Source organism: Dipteris shenzhenensis, chromosome 9 (genome assembly GCF_047967505.1).
Source record: "Dipteris shenzhenensis isolate YYH24624 ecotype China chromosome 9, Dip_SZ_1.0, whole genome shotgun sequence".
Taxonomy (NCBI): domain Eukaryota; kingdom Viridiplantae; phylum Streptophyta; class Polypodiopsida; order Gleicheniales; family Dipteridaceae; genus Dipteris; species Dipteris shenzhenensis.
In genome coordinates this window covers 58930350-58949752 of record NC_141604.1, presented here as the reverse complement: position 1 = coordinate 58949752, position 19403 = coordinate 58930350, and positions in this window count along the sequence as shown.

Here is a 19403-nt window from a genome sequence, read left to right as displayed (position 1 = left end):
GGGTGGTCGGAAGCCAAGGAGTTTATACCAGGAGCTTCATGTCAAGTGAAGGAGGAGCAGACATTGATATTAGGGGGCAATTAGTAACATTCGGGGCTAGTAAACTATTAATATCCATTATGTCAATATTGTGACCATATCTGTGCCTCAGAAGATCATCTTATGCATCAGTTCATGAATATATCAATGGTAACATCGATTTGTGCTAAAGCTTTTTTTTTTTAATGTCTCCTAATAAACTTGCACTCAACAAAGGAGTTTTCAAGCTACACACTGAATCGAGACACATGAGCCCATGAAACTATGAAGGATATGATTCACACCACTTTTGTTTTCTAGTAGGTTAATGATGACACAGAAGAAGGAAGAACACTTTGCACGTATTACAAGTTGACAAATATGCCAACAACTATGGTACTTATCCTTTGACTGGTCAAAGGATGCAAGCCACTCTTTGCACTTGGCTTCTTGGTCGGTTTTTGGTTGTTGAGTAACTCTTGGCACTTGGCTTCTTGCCCTTGCAACAACCGGCATGACCCCAAAAGCCTCTATACATGAGGTATAACTTATCCTACCGAGAGTTGTATTCCAGACTTGAGTCAATTCTATCAAGTATATCCAATTCCAGATTTGTGTTAAGGAAGGTATTACCGGCTCTCAAGATTAGTTTGATACTAATCTGGAATTGTAAACCCTAAACCCTAAACCCTAAAACCCTAAACCCTAAACCCTAAACTAAAGCTCTGATCATGAATGCTAGGCTTTTAAAAGGGCGCTCCATTTACCTTCTCATGCAGCTTGAATTTGATCGTCTCATTGCTAGTTTTTTCTTTTGTGATTTGTGCCTTCTCGCAGCTTAACAAAGTGTGATTTATATCAATTGCCATTGTGGTTATAGACGTACATCATCATTACTACGAATTTAGTGGTTCTTCTGAACCAAAGACCTAACCAAGGATGTCCAAAGGATTGGAGATGTCTCCAGGATCCTTATCACTTCTATTCAATGGTGTGTAAGGTAGTAATTGTAACTTCCAAAATTATGATGGTTGCTAGTGTTGTTCGATTTGGAAATTCGACAGATGAATTGCATGGGATGTAGACCTAAATGGTAGGGTTCTTTGATTGCCAACCATATGTGAATAAAACCTTCAAGCACGAGAAAGCGATTCTGCAAAACTTGCTTCCAAGGTGCACAACACGATTTGCAAGCTGTTCCACTGCCTTTTATCTGCCTCAAATAAATTGCCAAAAGATGATGCAAATTTAAATTTCTCCTAGCGCATCACTTGTGATTTTATTGGCGTTCAATTATGACTACGACTATTGACATTCAGGTAACATGCCAGTATCTTATCCATTCGCGAGACTTTTTCGGTGCTAATATTCTTGGCGTTAATATTCTCGACACCTAGGGAAGGGCCCGTTAATATTCTCGACACCTAGGGAAGGGCCCGTTCCCTCGGATTATAACTCTTTGGGGAAGGAAGTGTGTTGCCTCCTTGGTTATAGTAATTATATTATATATTATCATAAAAATGTTTTTAATTGCTCATATTCAAAATTGCTTGTTTTTAATCTGAATTCTCATATTTCTACCCTTTTGATGCATGTTCTCGATGCAAGGGAGCAAGAAATCCAAGCCAAAGGGAGCATCAATGCACGATGACACCTTTATTCATATGGTTGTACTCCATGTTCACAATATTATATACATTGCAACAAGGATCAGTTCTGCGCCCTCATGTTATTTTTTTCTCAAAAATTTTGATATATGCTAGGGATCAAGTTAAATTTTGAGTTAGTAGTTACGCACTTTTGTTGATGACAAAAACACTACAACCTATTTCATGTGCGCTATAGCAAGGGCTTACGATACTCATGCCTCAACTAAGTCCATGGAAAGTGACAACACTAATTTCGAGCATGGTATTATTTGCCAAGACTTTGATGAAATGCTATTTTGTATTACTTCCTTCCCTCCTTTGGATACAACTCAATTGCACACTTTGTAAGTATAGTTTTTCTTCATTCCTCGGTTGTGTGTCGCCTTTCCACATTCACCCGCCCTCTATATTTTGCAAAATTGGAGAAGCTATTTGATGGAAGCGTTGTAGCAGGTGTTGACGAGAATGGGAAATACATGATTGGTAGGATTCGATATATTTTTATGTCCATGATAGTATGGTCTGGCGATTAGATCTACTTAACGAAGTGTTTCTTCTCTTGGTAGCCGATGCATGCTCAGGGAAAACAAAGGGGGAGGTAAAGACTTCAGACTTCGCTATGCTAGAGTGTCCACAATCTAATTCTAATATCATATCGGACACAGTGGAGGATGCGCATCACTACGATATATGATTTTCTTTTGCAGTTTGAACTTGTCTGTGTTCCATCACGATTGTGATTTTGGTTGTTGATGTGTCACTTTATGGTTTGGTTCATATATAGCTTCTTCTCCCCTTATAGCACGTCGTCATATGGAAGTATGGCTTGGTAAAAGAGTTGTGAATGAAGGAGTTGATTTGCGTTCCAAAGCGACTATGCAAGGCATGCATGAAAACATCGTGACGTTTTCCCAGCATCGTATCTTGTTGTGAATATGAGAATTCATGATGCCTATTGGTCTAACTGTTTTTTGTTGTTCTAAGTTGTTTTACGTACGTAGATTCGGGCCAATATGCGGATGTGGTTGCTCCCCTTGGTCAACACGATGGTGGGTGTTCTTGACACGCCAAACCTATCCACCAGAAAGATTGGTCGACCAAAAAGAGCAAAAGGAAGTCTTTCAAGAGGGAGTATCAATCAGCGGGGCTAAGTTTACTTATGAACAAGGTAGGCATTGCTTTGCCTGACATAGACATTCCTAGTTTCCTTGTCAAGCTTTTCTCTTTGTCGACTCTTTTGGCACCCAATACTGGATTTCTTGCAATGTATAAGAAGTTCAACAACCACCATTCAAAACCCGACATTGCCCATAGAAATACAAGACTTGATACATTTGTACCTACCTGTCACAATAGCATGATACTATGTCCACAGATTAAAAGCGCTAAAAAGGCTACTTCAAAAAGACAATCATGTTATTACCATGGTTTACAGAGTTACCCGAAAAGAAAATTCAAACACACAAGCATAGGAAAACATGCGAGAGGCAAAGAAAACGTTGCAGATTTGGATTCCCAAGACCACCCATGAAAAAAACTACAATCCTAATGCCTCTTCCTGATGATTTAGACAATGGCACACATAAAAAGAACTTGAAGAAAATTGATGCAGCGCTACAAGAACCTGAGACAATCCACTTGGATTTTGCATCATTCATCGAAAAATTGGGCCTTAATGAAGAAGAGTACATAGGTGCTCTGCGATATAGAACAAACAACCAACAATATTCTTGCGATGCAATCTCAAAGACATATACACAAACAACTTCCACCCGAAACTATCATGGCTATGGGAAGCAAACACTGACATACAATTCATATTGAACCCTCACGGAGCAATGGCATACTATACATCCTACATGACTAAAGCAGATAAAGCAAAATCCAATGTTGTCAAAGATGCGCAATCAGAGTGCATTAAAATGGGAGCACCCGCAAATGAAAGAGTACGAAGAATGGGAAATGCAATTCTTAACACACAACACATTAGTGTGCAATAAGCAGTTTACCTGGCACTTTCGTTGCCGCTTACAAGCAACATAAGAGAGTTTAAATATATCAACACAAGCGCAACAAATGAACGCACCCTATTATTAAAACACCGATTAGAGCTAGAAAAGATTGATGCTACAAACACTGAAGTGCTTTGACATTATCACAAAATACAAAAGGAGACCTTCCGGCATAGAACACATTTGTCTTGCAGACCATACTAGCAACTTCATAGTGTACGGCAAAAAAAAACAAGAATAAGAAAACCTAAGATTCAATAATTACAATGAAGCACGAGACCTCGATAACCCTTACGGAGAACTCTACCTGTTGTACTTACCTTTCAAATTTGCAGAGCACACGTTAAGTGCCACGAGCAACAACTGGCACAACTTCTATGTTCAAAACAAAGACATAATAGACCATGACAGAAACAAATTCAATCAACACATAGAGGTACTAAATGAGAATGACTACCACAGTACTGAATCCATGATGTCATCAACTCCTAGTAAAACGAATAACGGCAATTCGAACATTACAATCTCTAGTTTTTGACATGCCCGCTGCTCAAAAGCATGAGGCAATAGTAACAGGGTCTTCAAGAAATATGTAGTAATGCCAATTAACAAGTACCAACAAATATTTCGAAAGCTAAATAGGGAAAAATGGTTGCTCGTTGAGGACATTGTCCTAAACAAAAGAAACAAACCTCAGGAACAAATTAAACTGTTTCTTTCAAGAAATGTTGGAATAGGAAAGACATATGTGCTTCTACTAATAGTACAAGCCACCACTCGTCGCACAAGTAGACAAATGATGTTGGAAAACCAAGAGTCCTCCTCCTAGCATACACAGGTAAAGCCGCATACAACATTGGTGGATCAACAATTCATTCAGCACTTCACTAGCCTCTATTACCGACAAAATACACAAGACTATGTCTAGAAAAACTTTAGAACTAGATTGGAAGTGGAATTCTCTGGAATCTAAGCGATGAATGGGTAGTTGTTATATCCACTGTGTCAAGGACCTTCTCTTTGCCTTTACTCTAAGTGGTCACTATGGACTGCATACTATCTGATTCTACTATCTGATTCTACAGGAAAAGAAATCCAATGTATCACTAACATTTCTGGCTAAGGCGGAGTAGAAACTGTAGTCAGACTATCAAAGTATGATGAAGTGTCATCAATGATAACATCATTGGATTTAATAAACTTTGCTTGATTGGATCATAGAGTCGGTATCCCTTCAACTCTACAACATATCCAAGAAAAACACACTCAATTCATTGACATCAAGTTTAGTCCTAAGTGCATCAGGAACATGAGCATAAGAAAGAGAGTCAAATACTCTCAAGTGACCAATAGAGGGCTTAGTTCCTGTGAATGCCTCTTTTGGTGTCATGTTTTGCAATGAAGCAATGGGACTCATCAAGTACACAGTTGTGTCATAGGCCTCATCCCAATAGTATCTTGGAACATTCTTCTCATCAAGGATGCATCTAGATGACCTTGCAGTCACCCTATTCTTTTGTTCACCAACCCCATTTTGCTAAGGGGTATATCTGCATGTGAATTGACATGCGATACCATGATTTCATAAAAGGCATTAAACTCTATGGACTTGTAATCCCCTCCATTATCACAATGGAGGACCTTTAGGCACGTGCTAGTCTGCTTTTCTACCAAGGCTTTGAAGTCTTTGAAAGTGTTAAATGCATCAGACTTCTATTTCAGGAAGTAGATCCAAGTCTTCCATGAGTAATCTCATGAAGTACAAAGCCTTGCCAAGAGATAGTATAGAAGTTAGACCCCATATATCTAAATGCACGATCTAAAGGACATCAATACTTTGAGTTGAAGATGTTGGAAAGGGGTTTCTGTGTTGCTTACCCATTCAACAAACCTCACATACATCTTTTTGAAAGTACAACTGTGGAAGCCCCTGTACCATGTATCTTTGAGGGATATAAGGCACCTAAAGTTGAGGTGACCATACCTCGTGCTACAATGTACTCATATAAGCATCTTGATTTTGATGATGAGCTGCTAGGACTCTCTGGATTGGAATAGCACAAGAAAGCTTGAACATTCTTTCGATCTTGACACCCCGAGCAATGATGGATCTAGGACTCTTGAGCTCTCTCACAGTGCATCCATGCTTGTTGAAGACAATTTCCATACCACTCTCATTCATCTATCCAATAGAGAGAAGGTTTTATGCCATTGTGGGGACGTAGAATGCATCTCTAGTACTCCCTATGGTGCCTACATTACTGTGTAGGGGTATGCTACCGATCCCTTTAATTTTGTGGGGTGTGTCATCCCCTATCATGATGTCCTCACTTGGATTCCAGTTGGGGCAGAGATCAAAGAACCATTCTTTCTCAAGTGTCATGTGGTTGCTCACACCAAATTCAAACCACCATGTATCCTCATCCTTCTGTATCTGAGATGTGGAATGCGATATGAGAAGCTTGTGTTGATAGTCCTAAGAATTGTCTTCATCATAGACATAGCAGGCAGATTGCCATTGATGATGGTTGCCTCGGTGAGGGTTATGAGACTCTCTTTGTTTCTTTTTGCATTTAGGTTCTAAATGGCTTGGAATGCCATAATAGTTTCAATTTCCCTCTCGTCTAGGAGTAATTCATTGGTTTCCTCCTCTTCCAGAGTTAGATCTACGTTTGGAATTCCATGTCCCCCTCTGTACAGGAGGACCATGACTCTGAGTCGATGAAAATGGAGAGTGTCTACCATGGTATTGACCTCTACCTTGGTTGCTAGGGCATCCAAATTTCTTGCCTTTTCCTTTAAATGAACCTCTTACACCTCCTCTTGCTGTGAAGGCGGTGTCATGATTCTTCAAATCTATTTTGAGACGCGTCCCAATTGCTCCTGCATGAGCATGTCTGACATGAGTTGAAATTTTGGTGGTGCATCTCAAGTGACTAATTAGTCATAAATTGCCCTTAATCTGGTCCAAGTCCATTGATGGCAAGCTAGACTAGTCTCTCTTCTTTGACCTCTTGTCTAAGTGATCTGAGTTGATCGCCAAGATCCTTCAAACTAAGTAACAAGTTTGGACCTGATTCATTTGGAAGAATTGGATTGTTGTTCAGCTGATTCTCTAACAAGAGAATATGTGACATGTTGTTGGCCTTATACCTTCTTTCAAAAGTCTTCCAAGCAAATAGAGCTGAGGCCTGTGCTCTAATAAACAAATATGACATCATCATGTGATTTTGCCATGGTGCACCAAGAATCAAAACCTGTATACAAATAGCAACCAAGTGCCCATGATAGCTAAAGGCTTTACAAGGCTTGAAGAAGTAGTGTAGGATTCCAAATAGTTAACTAGTGACTTTACAAGGTTGCATGTGAGTGCAAAGGTGCAACTATCTTGAATCGATAACTCAATGTGGAGGATTACCAGAATTCGAGCGACTGCGTTCGAGCGAGGTGATGGTTCGAGCGAGGAATTTCATAACTTTTGACATTCTAGTATGATGTTTTATGTTCAAAAAGTAGCATTAATTGCTTACTTTTACACTTGTTGTCCTAGGAACCCATGATATTGTGAGTAACTCTTCTCATCTTGTGCAAGAGTTGTTGTGGTCGCAGTTTTCTCTTCATCTATTTTGTCGGGAAGGGCCACCAAAGAAGGCTCTCGATTCCTTATGAGCTTATGCTTTCCATAAGCTTCCAAGGAGAGGGGATCCTTTACACCACAAGATAGTGCCCAAGTAGTATATGTCAAAAAGTAACCAGCTCTTGAGCCTTGCTTTCTAGCATAACACCCAAAAATAATTAAAGCAGACCGCTTCTCTATCAGAATGATCTTATCTATTTGCCACGATATAGGATGACCACCCAAAACTTTTGACAAACACTTGAAAAAATAAGTAAGAGCAACTCCATCGTTGTTGCTATAAGCAATTTGCTAAAAATCAGTATCTTTGCAGTAGCAGATAGGTCTTTAATATAATAAGAAAGGTTTGATAGTTTACCAAGCCCAGGAATTCTACTTCCAACTGCCCTGAGGAGGAATGTGTCATCTTCAACGAACAACTGCCATATGCGAAATGCACTTAGATTTAAAACAAACCATCAAATTGCATATCTAAACTCCAAATTGAAGAAAGGTAGGTGCCTTAACTCAATATTCTCGTCTTTCTCTAGTATATCATTGTTAAACAAGGAGATACCCATCTCCTCCTTCCCCTCGGAGCTTTGAGTGATATCCAAGCTTGCTGCTGTGAGGTTCATTCGTGCTTGGGTTTCCTGGAAGATTGTCTCATCCACCTCTTCATACATTTTGGCTTGCTCAAAACAGATGGACAATGCTTTCAAAGGATTGAATTTGTCCTCCAGCTCTAACCAAGGTCGTCATTAATCCTTACTTCCTTGTCAACCCTACAAGATTGTACAATAAGGGCAATTGCATAATCTTCTCTTAAATTAAATAGGCACTGTATGTCATACAACAAGACATACTCTTTTCCCTCAATATTGAATGAGGGAAGAATGGGCACAGTGAGGTCGGAGCTCTCAGCCTCAATGTCATCCACTAAGACAGCATTTCGTAGGGTCTCATTTTTTAAGGCCACTAGGTCCAATGCTATGACTGCAAGCTCCTCCTCTTTTGGGTCAATCTTCTCTTCCGCTTCTGGTAGGTTTGACTTATCTTCTATTTCCTCTTCCTCATCGCTATCCTTTATGTCCTCAATTGATCCATCAGCATAGTGTCCATACATGGCAAATGCAAGTGAGTCTTCAAGTATTTTGCAGTTGCCCTTGTGTACAATGCAGATTCCCTTGTGGCAGTCTTCAAAACTATCAAATAGCTTGTGCATTTGATACCTCATCGTGTCATTTGGGGCAATGTACTTGATATGTACAAAAGTCTTACTGTTGATAGGTCAATGGTATTCCTGATAGGTCTTGTTGCATCACCTGGATGGTTAGCTCCTCCTCTTGAAAGTTTGCAGAAAAATGCGATATGACTATCTTTCTAGTTAAATACATTGAAATTGCATTTTCTGGCAAAAAACTCTATTGATGCAAATAAAGTTCTAGTAATAGTAAGAAAATTTCTCATTAACGCGATATGGGGTAATCCTAAGATAAAGAAGGCTCAAATCATGTTTTCAAGAAAACTCCTTGGCCACATAGTATTAATCTCCAGGCTTCATATAAAAACATCAAGGTCCAGACAAATTCAGGTAAATCTTGAAGATATTTGTCTTGATCATTCAAAAGATGAAGCAGTAGAATTAGATAGATCAAGAAAACACTTGGAAAGGTAGATCAAGACTGTGGTGCATTTAAGTACTTGTATCCTCTCTCTCCATGGCTTTTGCACAAGTGTAGGTAGGTGAGGATGATGGTGGGAGACAAAACAAGGTCTAAAGTGTTGTCCAGATAAAGATGAGGAAGAAGATGAAGATTCAAAACTGTTAAATGGATGGAGAAAAGTGAAGATAAGAGGAGATAGCAAAGATATCTATGCAAGTCACACTTGTCAGCTACACATGCAAAAACGATCTTCAAGGTACTAGTGAGTTAAGTATCTAGTGATTGAATGCACCTACTTTTAGACCAAGCCGCCAAACTTAATCATCCCCCTTGTCATCTCCATCTCAACTTTCATCTTCCTCCCTACAGGCTTGTGCTATCCAACCTCAATAACTCTATCACACTAACCCAATATGGCTCGAGCTCCATCACCCAGACCCACTACAGCTCTATCTCAACCCATCAAACTATCACCCAAATCCTCAACATCTCTATGACACTGACCCACTATAGCTCAAGCTCCATTACAGCTCTAGCTCAACCCATCAAGCTGACACCCATTAAACTGTCACCCACAACCTCACCAGCTCTATCACATTGACCTAGATCCATCAAGCTAACAACCATCAGGCTATCACCCATGAAGCTCTTGTTATCTGCATACTAATAATAAGGTTAGTGCCTTTTGTAAACTGGTCTTTCTCAATGCATTTTACAAACTCTTACATTTCTACAAACTCTTGCATAACAATTTGCTCAAAAATGCGATATTCATGTTTGTTCAAGAAAACTGCTCCAAATCGCGTTTTTAATCAAATACTAGAACACATAGCATTTTTTGTGGATAAACACGATAAGGTGTTTTTATGCAAAGAGGGCCTCAAATTGCATTTTCTGGGAAATATTCCTGTCCTCTATGGAGCAAGGAGTGGGATCTAAGGAAAAGTGAGGTCTAGACAATCACAGATCAATAAAACACTATTGCCCACAAATATAGCAGATTCCAAAGTGGGATATATAAGTGGGATATATGAATACATGGATTTTTTTGGTCCATGGCTAGCCCTGGTGACTTGTATGTGGCTCTTGCACAGGTGCAGTTAGGTCCCACTACAGCTCCCAACTCCAACCTCACTACCTCACCACCTCCATCACAGAGTTCCACTATAGCTCGAGTTCCAACCTCACTAGCTCCACCACCCACTGCAACTCCAGCCCCAACCTCCCTAGATTCATCTCACACCTCCCCAGCTCCAGCTCTAGCTCTATTCTGAACCACCACCTTGACCTACTTGTCATCAGGGCACACAAGCCCAGGTAAGCAATCTGTCACTAGTTATTGGTTTTTTATTGTTGTTACGGTTTTTTTGGCCATTCCATAGCACCTCATCTGCATTCCAGTGTTTAGGAGGATGGTGGAGTCTAACTGATTGATTAGATATGCTTCAAAGAAATTTGCTTAAAAATGCGATTTCACCTTTTTCTTTGTATTTCTCCTCCATATTGCATTTTCTAGCAAATGGTTTGCATGGAGTTTGTTGCTGATTTTATTTGCTTAAAAATGTGATTTCATCATTTTGCCCATATCTTTGCACCAAATCGCATTTTCAAGCAAAATCTTGGGTGGCTTATTTCCTTATTATGTTTGGGTTTCTGTCCAGGAGAAGAACACAATAGACTATGGCAATAACAAAAGCAACAGCCAGAAAGAAATGGAAGTGTTGAAGACTTAGTCTCCACCTATGTGGCCAATAACCCAGGGTCAGCGTAGGTTAGGATAAGTTAGTCCCATGGCATAAGGCAATTACTAAGCATGTAGTGGATACCACTTTCTGTAACTGATAAATAAGTAGTGGGCTAATGCAATAGTATGATGTGTTGTAATAGGGGTTGTTACTAAAAGACATAACTGACTACAGACTTATACTAGTCGGAAGGGATCTGGATAGCTATAAAATTCCAATAACAACCCATTTTGAGGTTGAGTTGTTGTTTATCTCTACCGAAGCATAATACAATATATCTGTTTTGCAAATTCAAGAGTTCTCTACTATTCTTTCATTGTTTAGTTCAGTCTACATGCAATCTGACTCTTGTAAGTCTCTTGTCCAACTCCTTGTACCTGTTGCATTTGGTTGACGTGTATTCTATGTTTTCATTTATTGAATGCACCCTAAACACATTTGGTGATCCTCACAGCATTCATTCCTAAAGCCTTTGGTTCATGCTGCTTCACGTTGATAACAATAGCAGAGATATCAAAGCGACAACTCCACAAAAACAAAACCAAGTCAAAGCAAAAACAATTGTACTAGATAATCTTCGTTTGCGAGTATGCCACTCATACAAACCCATAGCCCAACCGAATATGGTAGCGAGGCTGGAGCAGTGAACGATCATTCATTGTTCACACACCAAATCTACGTAGTTTGCATTACTATAAAAGTTGCATACAATTCATTCACATCGAATAGCCAGGTGCAAATGACCACTGATGCAAGCTACAGCCAAACAAGCTAGGTTGCATTAATACAAAATTCCTTAGACAACAATAGTCAGATTACCGACGGAAAGAAGACCAACAACAGATGACAACAAATCAAAACAACAACAGTCGGATTACTGGCGGAAAGAAGACCAATAACAGATGATAACAAATCAAGACAACAACAATCGGATTACTGGGATGAAAAAACGATAGGCAAGAGGCGACATCAAAAACAACGACAAGTAACTACAACAAATACAATCCAACATCAACATGGAGTTGCAATAGGTAGAGCAGCATTCGCGGCTTCAAACTCAAGAGCAATCAATCGACTAAAATCCCGTGAGTAAAACTTTCTCCATTTATTTCATCGAAAGCACAGTCCATGTCAAATAGGCTTGAGGAAGATATCTCTCCATGTCACGTTGGTATTGCATACTTCACATGAAATAGAAGTCAAGCAGAGACTGCATCTCAAACAGAAGATCCAGACGACATTCTACACGACTCTGATTATATTGCAAGTGGCACAAGTTCCTCAGATAATTCATTACATAGCAGGGAACTATATGAAGCACAAGCGGAATTACAAAAATTGATGTTGCCCAGTCCTACACAAGAACTCCTACAAAGAGCACTTGCAGCAAATATTGCAACTAATGTATTCGTGACTACAAGACAGAGGCTGAATTTTAATCCCCTCCCCAAACCTCCTAAAAAGAAGACCTCCCAAGTGCAAGCTAGTGCACCAATAAAACCAAAGATGCAGAACCCACTAGTCAAAGCATCCAAATTTACTGGCAAAGATAAAGAAGACCCCGACAGTCATGTTGGACAGTTTAAGACAAGATGGACAGCTAGCGGATTTGGACAATTGCCAGATGCTACCAAGAAAGAACAATTTGTAGCAACCTTCAATGGCAAAGAAATGAATTGGTTTATGCATTACAGTGTTGCTCATTTTGTTGACTATGACACATTAAAAGTAGCATTCTTGAGTCGTTTTAGAAAAGAGAAAACTCCAGAGGATATCCTTAAGAAACTGAGAACTATGAAACAAAAAGATCTTATGGTTGAAGATTATTCTCAGATGTTTAGAAACCTCAACAGAAGACTAACAGCAACATCAAACCAACAACCCACCCAAGAGCAACTAGGGGATTACTTTTGCAAAGGATTAAACAAAGAACTGAGAACTACAGTAGAGATGGCCGGGACCAGCTTGGAGGGGCCAATGACTTTAATAATATGGTATAAGTAGCCCAACGGGCAGAAAGGAGACTTGGTACAATATCAAAGTCCAAGAAGACAAAGAGGAAAAAGCATTCAGATTCACAATCAGATTCAGATACGGACACTGATAGAGTGAAGCAGAAGAAGACATTGATGAAGAAGAAGCTACCTCATCAGAAGAAGATGAGGATGATGAAGAATATTCGAAGAAGAAAAAGAAAGAGAAGAAGCAAAAGAATAATGAAAAATCCACAGCAAAAAAGACAGCATATAAAATTTCCAAGCTGGAGAAAATTCAAGGAGCAGCTTCAAAGTTTGAAGCCACCAACCACAACCCCAAAAGATTCCATGTGAATTTTGCAAGAAAGATAACCATGACAAAGAAGGATGTTGGTACAACCCAAACTACAGAGGGATGGTACCACCTTATGTACAACAACAACGTAATCAAGAGCTAGCTGTACCTGCCAATCAAGTAGCAGTAGCAAGGCCAACCCAACAAAGATATCTAAATGTAGACCCTAGAAGGCAATTTCAGCAACAATGGGGCAATCAACAACAACAACAACAAGGACAAACCCAAGCATGCACTTATTGTGGCATTGATGGCCATAAGCAAGGCCCACAATGTGAACTTTGGTGTAAACACTATGGGGAGAGAGGTATGCAAATCATCCATTAAGATGGAAGAAACAATCAAAATGGTCAACAACAACAACCTCCAAGAGTGAATATGGTATATATAGCTCCTCATAATCTAGATAACAATTACAACAATTAGCAAAGTCCAAATACTACTCATGCATTAGCAATTACAAGGTCACAAAACACAAAGCCTCTACAAGGATTGGGAGAAACACAAAGAGACAATGCCAAGGCAATAAATTGGCCTAATCAAAATGAGACAAGAAACAAAGCATTGCAACAAGTACTTGCCAATAATGCTTCCCAGGATGTCAAGAAAGAGCATCACATTAACAAAGGCAAGGGGATCAGTCAATATAAATAGATCCAACAGTAATATGTCTGCACAACAAACCAAAGATGACAACCAATCTAAAGCTCCTCAAAGCAATCAAAAGCTATCATAATAGATTATAATAGATAGATACTACACAGAAAAAGATTCCTCAGAACAAGACACATTTGCAAAACAACATATGCATTCTTTAGTCGGAATGGAGTCAGAAACACCAAAAAGGCAAAACAAAGATATAACAGCAGAACCGTAAGATGTGCTACATTCCATCATAGTAGAAAAAAGTCTAATGCCTGTGACGACTGACAATGAGTAGAAAGAAGGAATCAATACAAAACAAGAAGACCATACACTCTTTTACCAAAAGCTTATGGAGTCCCAAGTTCAAATCACTCTTGACCAGTTATTGAACTTGGTCCCAGCCTTCAAACATCAGATTTGCAAGGGATTGCTAACACAAGAGCCAGATACATGCAAAGATTATAAAGTAAGTGATGATAAAGAAGAGACTCCAGATATTTATACATCTACAATTGAAGATGTGGACTATCAAGTGCCACTCATTGATGTCATATACAAAAGGCAAAAAATGCCAAAAGTTTTAGTTGATGGAGGTTCAGGTGTGAATATCCTATCAAAGGATATATTTAAAATTTTTTGCTGTAATGAGCTAGTTCCATTCCAAGTGAGGATGGCTAACCAAAAAAGAATCTAACCTCTTGGAATCTTGAGTTGGGAAGAACATTGAATGGGTATGACATTCACAGTTACATTTGTGGTACTCAGAATGGAGGAAAAAGATTCTACTTACAACATGCTCTTGGGAAGGCCATGGTTGAGAGCTTCCACAAAGTCAAGCAAGATTGGGGCTCAGAGAGAATCACTATCAAGAAAAGAAAAAAGAAAATCAAAGTTAACTTATCTTCTACAAAAAGTATTCCCAAAAAACACAGCCACTAGAAGCAAAGGGCATCAATATGATTTCCGATATTGATGAAGATGAGGAAGAAATTTTTCTCAAAAGGAACCCCACTATCTTCCCTATTTTTGAAATTGATGTTGTGAATATTATTGATTGATATATTGACCCAGATGAACAAGAACAACAGTCCGACACACTTCCAGCTACTGTGGGATAGACCAGAATCGGAACACAGTCCAAAAAGTTTCTGACAGGAGAATCTACAAAAAAGGATATAAATGCAGACAACAACGATGCAGAAAGATCTCTTAATGCAGACAACAACGATGCAAAAAGATCTCTTACTTCTACATCACCAGAACAAGCAATTCAAGAGGCAGAAATTCAGTTTGAAGGGCAAATGCAAAGGAGTGCCAGGGTAAGACAAGATGACTTGGAAGAAATGAATTTGGGAGACAATGATAACCCACAAGCAGTCATGGTAAGTACAAATTTTCCCCCACCATTCAAAGTGGCTCTCAGAAAGTTATTAGAATAGTACAAGGCATTTTTGCATGCCATTACACTGATGTGAAGGGGGTAGATCCATCATTTTGTCAACATAGAATAAATCTAAAGATGGATGCAGTACCAATCATTCAAGGGAGATATAGAATGAATCCCCAAGTTGGTAAAGGAGGAACTTGACAAGTTGCTGAGGGTTGGTTTTATATATCCCCTAACACATGTGACATGGTTATCTCCAATTGTTATTGTTCCGAAGAAAAATGGGAAACTGAGAATATGTGTTGATTACAGAAAGTTGAATGCAGCAACCATCACTGATCCATTCCCTCTTCCATTTTTGTGACTCATTGCTTGATGTTGTGGCTGGACATGAGATTTACAGTCTTTTAGATGGTTTCAGTGGGTATAACCAGATCAGAATGGCTCCAAAAGACAGATATTTAACTGCATTTGTAACAGAATGGGGTGTATTTGCATCCAATGTCATGACCTTTGGATTGAAAAATGCACCACCCACTTTCCAAAAACATATACAAGAGGTATGTTGCAGAGTATCTGACCTCATTCATGAAGGTATTTCTGGATGACTTCTCAGTATTTGGAAAAAGGATGGATCATTTGTTGTCATTATGCTTTGCTAAATGCAAATTTGTTGAGATTAAACCCAGCAAAATGTGATTTTGCTGTCAGTAGAGGTATTCTACTGGGACATATTATCTCACAAGAAGGCATGGAGATTGACCCTAACAAGGTCTCAGCAATCCAAAATGCTAAAGCTCCTAAAAATGTCAAGCAACTACAGAGATTCATTGGCCAAATAAAATGGCACTACAAATTTCTGAGATACCTTGCTGATATCTGTTATCCTCTTACTAAACTCATAAGGGATACTGAACCATTCATCTGGGACACTCCTCAAGAACAAGCTTTCAACATTCTCAAGAAGATACTAATGGTTGCTCTTGTATTCCTCCTAATTGGTCTCTTCCTTTTGAAGTCTTTGTGGATGCATCAAATTTAGAAGTGGGAGCAATCCTCATGCCACAACAATCACCTTATATATTATGCAAGCAGAATCCTGTGACAAAGCATGAAAAGAACTATGCAACAACAGAAAGAGAAGCACTTGGTATGGTGTATGCTTTGAATAAATTTAGACATTATCTTTTGGCTAACAAAGTACATTTTCATGTTGACCACCAGGCTTTAATTTACTTGGTCAACAAATAGCATCTAACAGGGTAGTAGTACCCATGGAATTTATTGCAGGAAGTCTCAGAGTAGCAATTGACAACAAACTTTCCCCATAAGACTCCATCAATGCAAGATTGGAGCAGCTTTTACAATTGGATGAGGATAGATTGACAAGCTCTCACACAGTTGACATTATTCAAAGAAGAAGAGAAGCATGGAATAGAAACATAAAGTTTAAGCTTTTTGTAAAGGGAGATTTAGTGTTGATGTTCAACACCAAACTGGGGAAAATGCCAGTAAAATTCAAGCTCAGATATGATGGTTTACTTGAGGCATATGAACAAGTGACATTTAGGGTTTAGGGTTTAGGGTTTAGGGTTTAAGGGTTTTAGAGTTTAAGGGTTTTAGGGTCTTAGGGTTTAGGGCTTAGGGCTTAGGTAGGGTTTAGGGCTTAGGGTTTAGGGTTTAGGGTTTAAGGTTTAGGGTTTTAGTGTTTAGGGTTTAGGGTTTAGGGTTTGGGTTTAGGGTTTAGGGTATAGGGTCTAGGGTCTAGGGTCTAGAGTCTAGGGTCTAGGGTGTAGGGTGTAGGGTGTAGGGTGTAGGGTGTAGGGTGTAGGGTGTAGGGTTTAGGGTTTAGGGTGCCTGCAAACCGGTTTAGGGTTTAGGGTTTTAGGGTTTAGGGTTTTAGGGGTTTAGGTGTTTAGGGTTTAGGGTTTAGGGTTTAGGGTTTAGGGTTTAGGGGGGGTTTAGGGGTTTAGGGTTTAGGGTATCAGAGCCTGTGTGTAAGAAGATCTAAGAAAGTATTGAGAGCTCCCTGTTAAAGGCCGGGAGAGCCGTGTTGAGGTTGAGCCGCCCCGCTTGAGGATTCCTTACCACAGAGTTTTCCACCCCAAAATGGCCATGGTGATTCGATCCCTCTCTTCCCGTTTTTCTACTCCCCGCCCCCTTTCCTCTGCTTCCTCATCTACCAAATTTACGGACAACAAGGTGGCATGGAATATGCCAATCATCAACGCTGATGATATTTACAAGTTCTCTGCATTCCATTTCAAGGCTCTCAAACATGTAAAGGTATCCGAAGTAGTGATCAATGTGGCTGATGAGGGTTCCACCGGTGTTTATCTCCCTCTCTTCACTCCCCACGAGATTGATTCTTTTCAGTCTTCTGGATATAAATATATACATTATGGATGCTTTATCTTAGCTATAGAACCGCTTTTTCGCATGGGTGTAAATGCTACTTGCATGGTTAGTTTGGTAGATACTCGCCACTATAATATTAAAGATGCCTGCATAGGACTCATCCATGGTAGCCTCAATCGAGAGCCTGTTTATACAGTAGTCTATCCTAATTTCAAGATGTCTCTCATGGACCCCCACTTGTCCACTGCTCTGCGTTTGTACGTCCAGATTAAAGGTTTAGCCATGAAGCCAAAATCAGAGCACTGTGCCATCCATGTCCGTTCTGTGAATTATTTAGTGTCTACCATCAATCCCGTCCGTCGCCATGTCACTGCTAATGATGAATGTATTATCTACGGAAAAACTAATGCTGAAGTGACCAGGTTCCATTTTGACGCTCTTCCTATGCTAGAAGAGTGGGAAATGGATTATTAGCAAGTCTCGGACGAAGCCTCCTCCTTTTCCAAAATGCCTATGTTCCAGGTTGAGGATGCTCCAACAAAATCGGTGGTTCGCCGTCGCACTCCAAGTGAAAAGGGTAAGCGCGTTATGCGTTTATCTTTCCCATCAGCCTCTCATGTTTCTATTGCCGGAATCCCTGATGAGAGCCGAACTAGTGCCTCCGATGCTGCTCCTGATCTCTCCCTTGATAAAGTTGAATCTATCAGAGATTGGGTAACTTCTACAGCTGCATCCCGATTTCCTGCTGATGCCAGTCTACAGTATCGCCGCTCTACTGCTGTAAATCCGCCTGTACAGTCGCATTCCAATTTTGATAGTATCACTGCATCAGCTGATCGCATACATCCAATGATGATGCTCCGACTTGTCAAGTGGCCACAGTCTAAAGGATTTCAGGTAACAACTGAAGATGGTTTACTGAAGTCTGTTCATGCCCCTTACGCCCTAATAGACAAAGGTGACGATAACATGCCTGTCGAGCAGCAGCAGTTGAATTGGTGCAATTCGCACAACCTTGCTACTCAGGTATGTTTGGAGGCTTGCCACTCTGCCCTGTACGATTTACAACTTGCTATGGGCAAACTAGATCGTAATATCCACACAGTGCTAGATGAGCTGTAGCAACTTCAGAAGGGCCATGCATCCTCTTCAACCCGGTCTGTATATAAGTCATTTCCTCCATCATTACCCCCCTCTTCGGCTAGTCCCCTCACAGAGCCGTGCTATCCTTCCAAAGCTCCCAGTCTTATGTTTTGGCCCCAGTTTTCTGATTCTATCGAGATGGTTGACTCTCCTTATGTAGTAGTTGATTCTCGTCTCGAAATGACAGATTGGTTGGTTGACACCCATCACCCAATCTATCGAGCATTTTCCATTGATGAACGGGATATGCTACAGGAGGACAAAGATGATCTCCACCAATTCCAACCTCTACCTCCTCATATGGAAATACCTCTGCCACTGCCCACTTCACCGCCTCCTTCTCCACCACCGCTCCCAGAATCTCCATTTCCATCTTCGCCAAGTTCTCCCCGAGCCTCCTCCGTTAATTCCTTTGGCCCCATTCTCTACATGAACTCTAGAATTAAACCGGAGCCTATGGAAGAAGATCCACCCCAAGCATCCACCTCACAACAGCCCCCTCGGGAGCAATGGCGAGGCAAGCGCACAGCATTTTTTGGTGGGCCTGGATCCGAATTCATGAGAGGTGAATTCCAAACTCACTTCATTGATGGTGACCTCGATGAGCAGACTGATCTGCAGAAATGGCTTCAGCACAAATCCTTCCCTGGTTATATTTTAAATATTGATGCTGTCTCACCATAGGCAATGAAGGATATTCTCAAAATATTCTATGGACACATGATGTCATTAGTCATGATCTATAGATGGAATCCAAGAGATGCAGCAGTTGAAACCATCAAAGGTTTCACCGGTGTTATTGCTAATTGGTGGGAGTTCTTATCAGATGAAT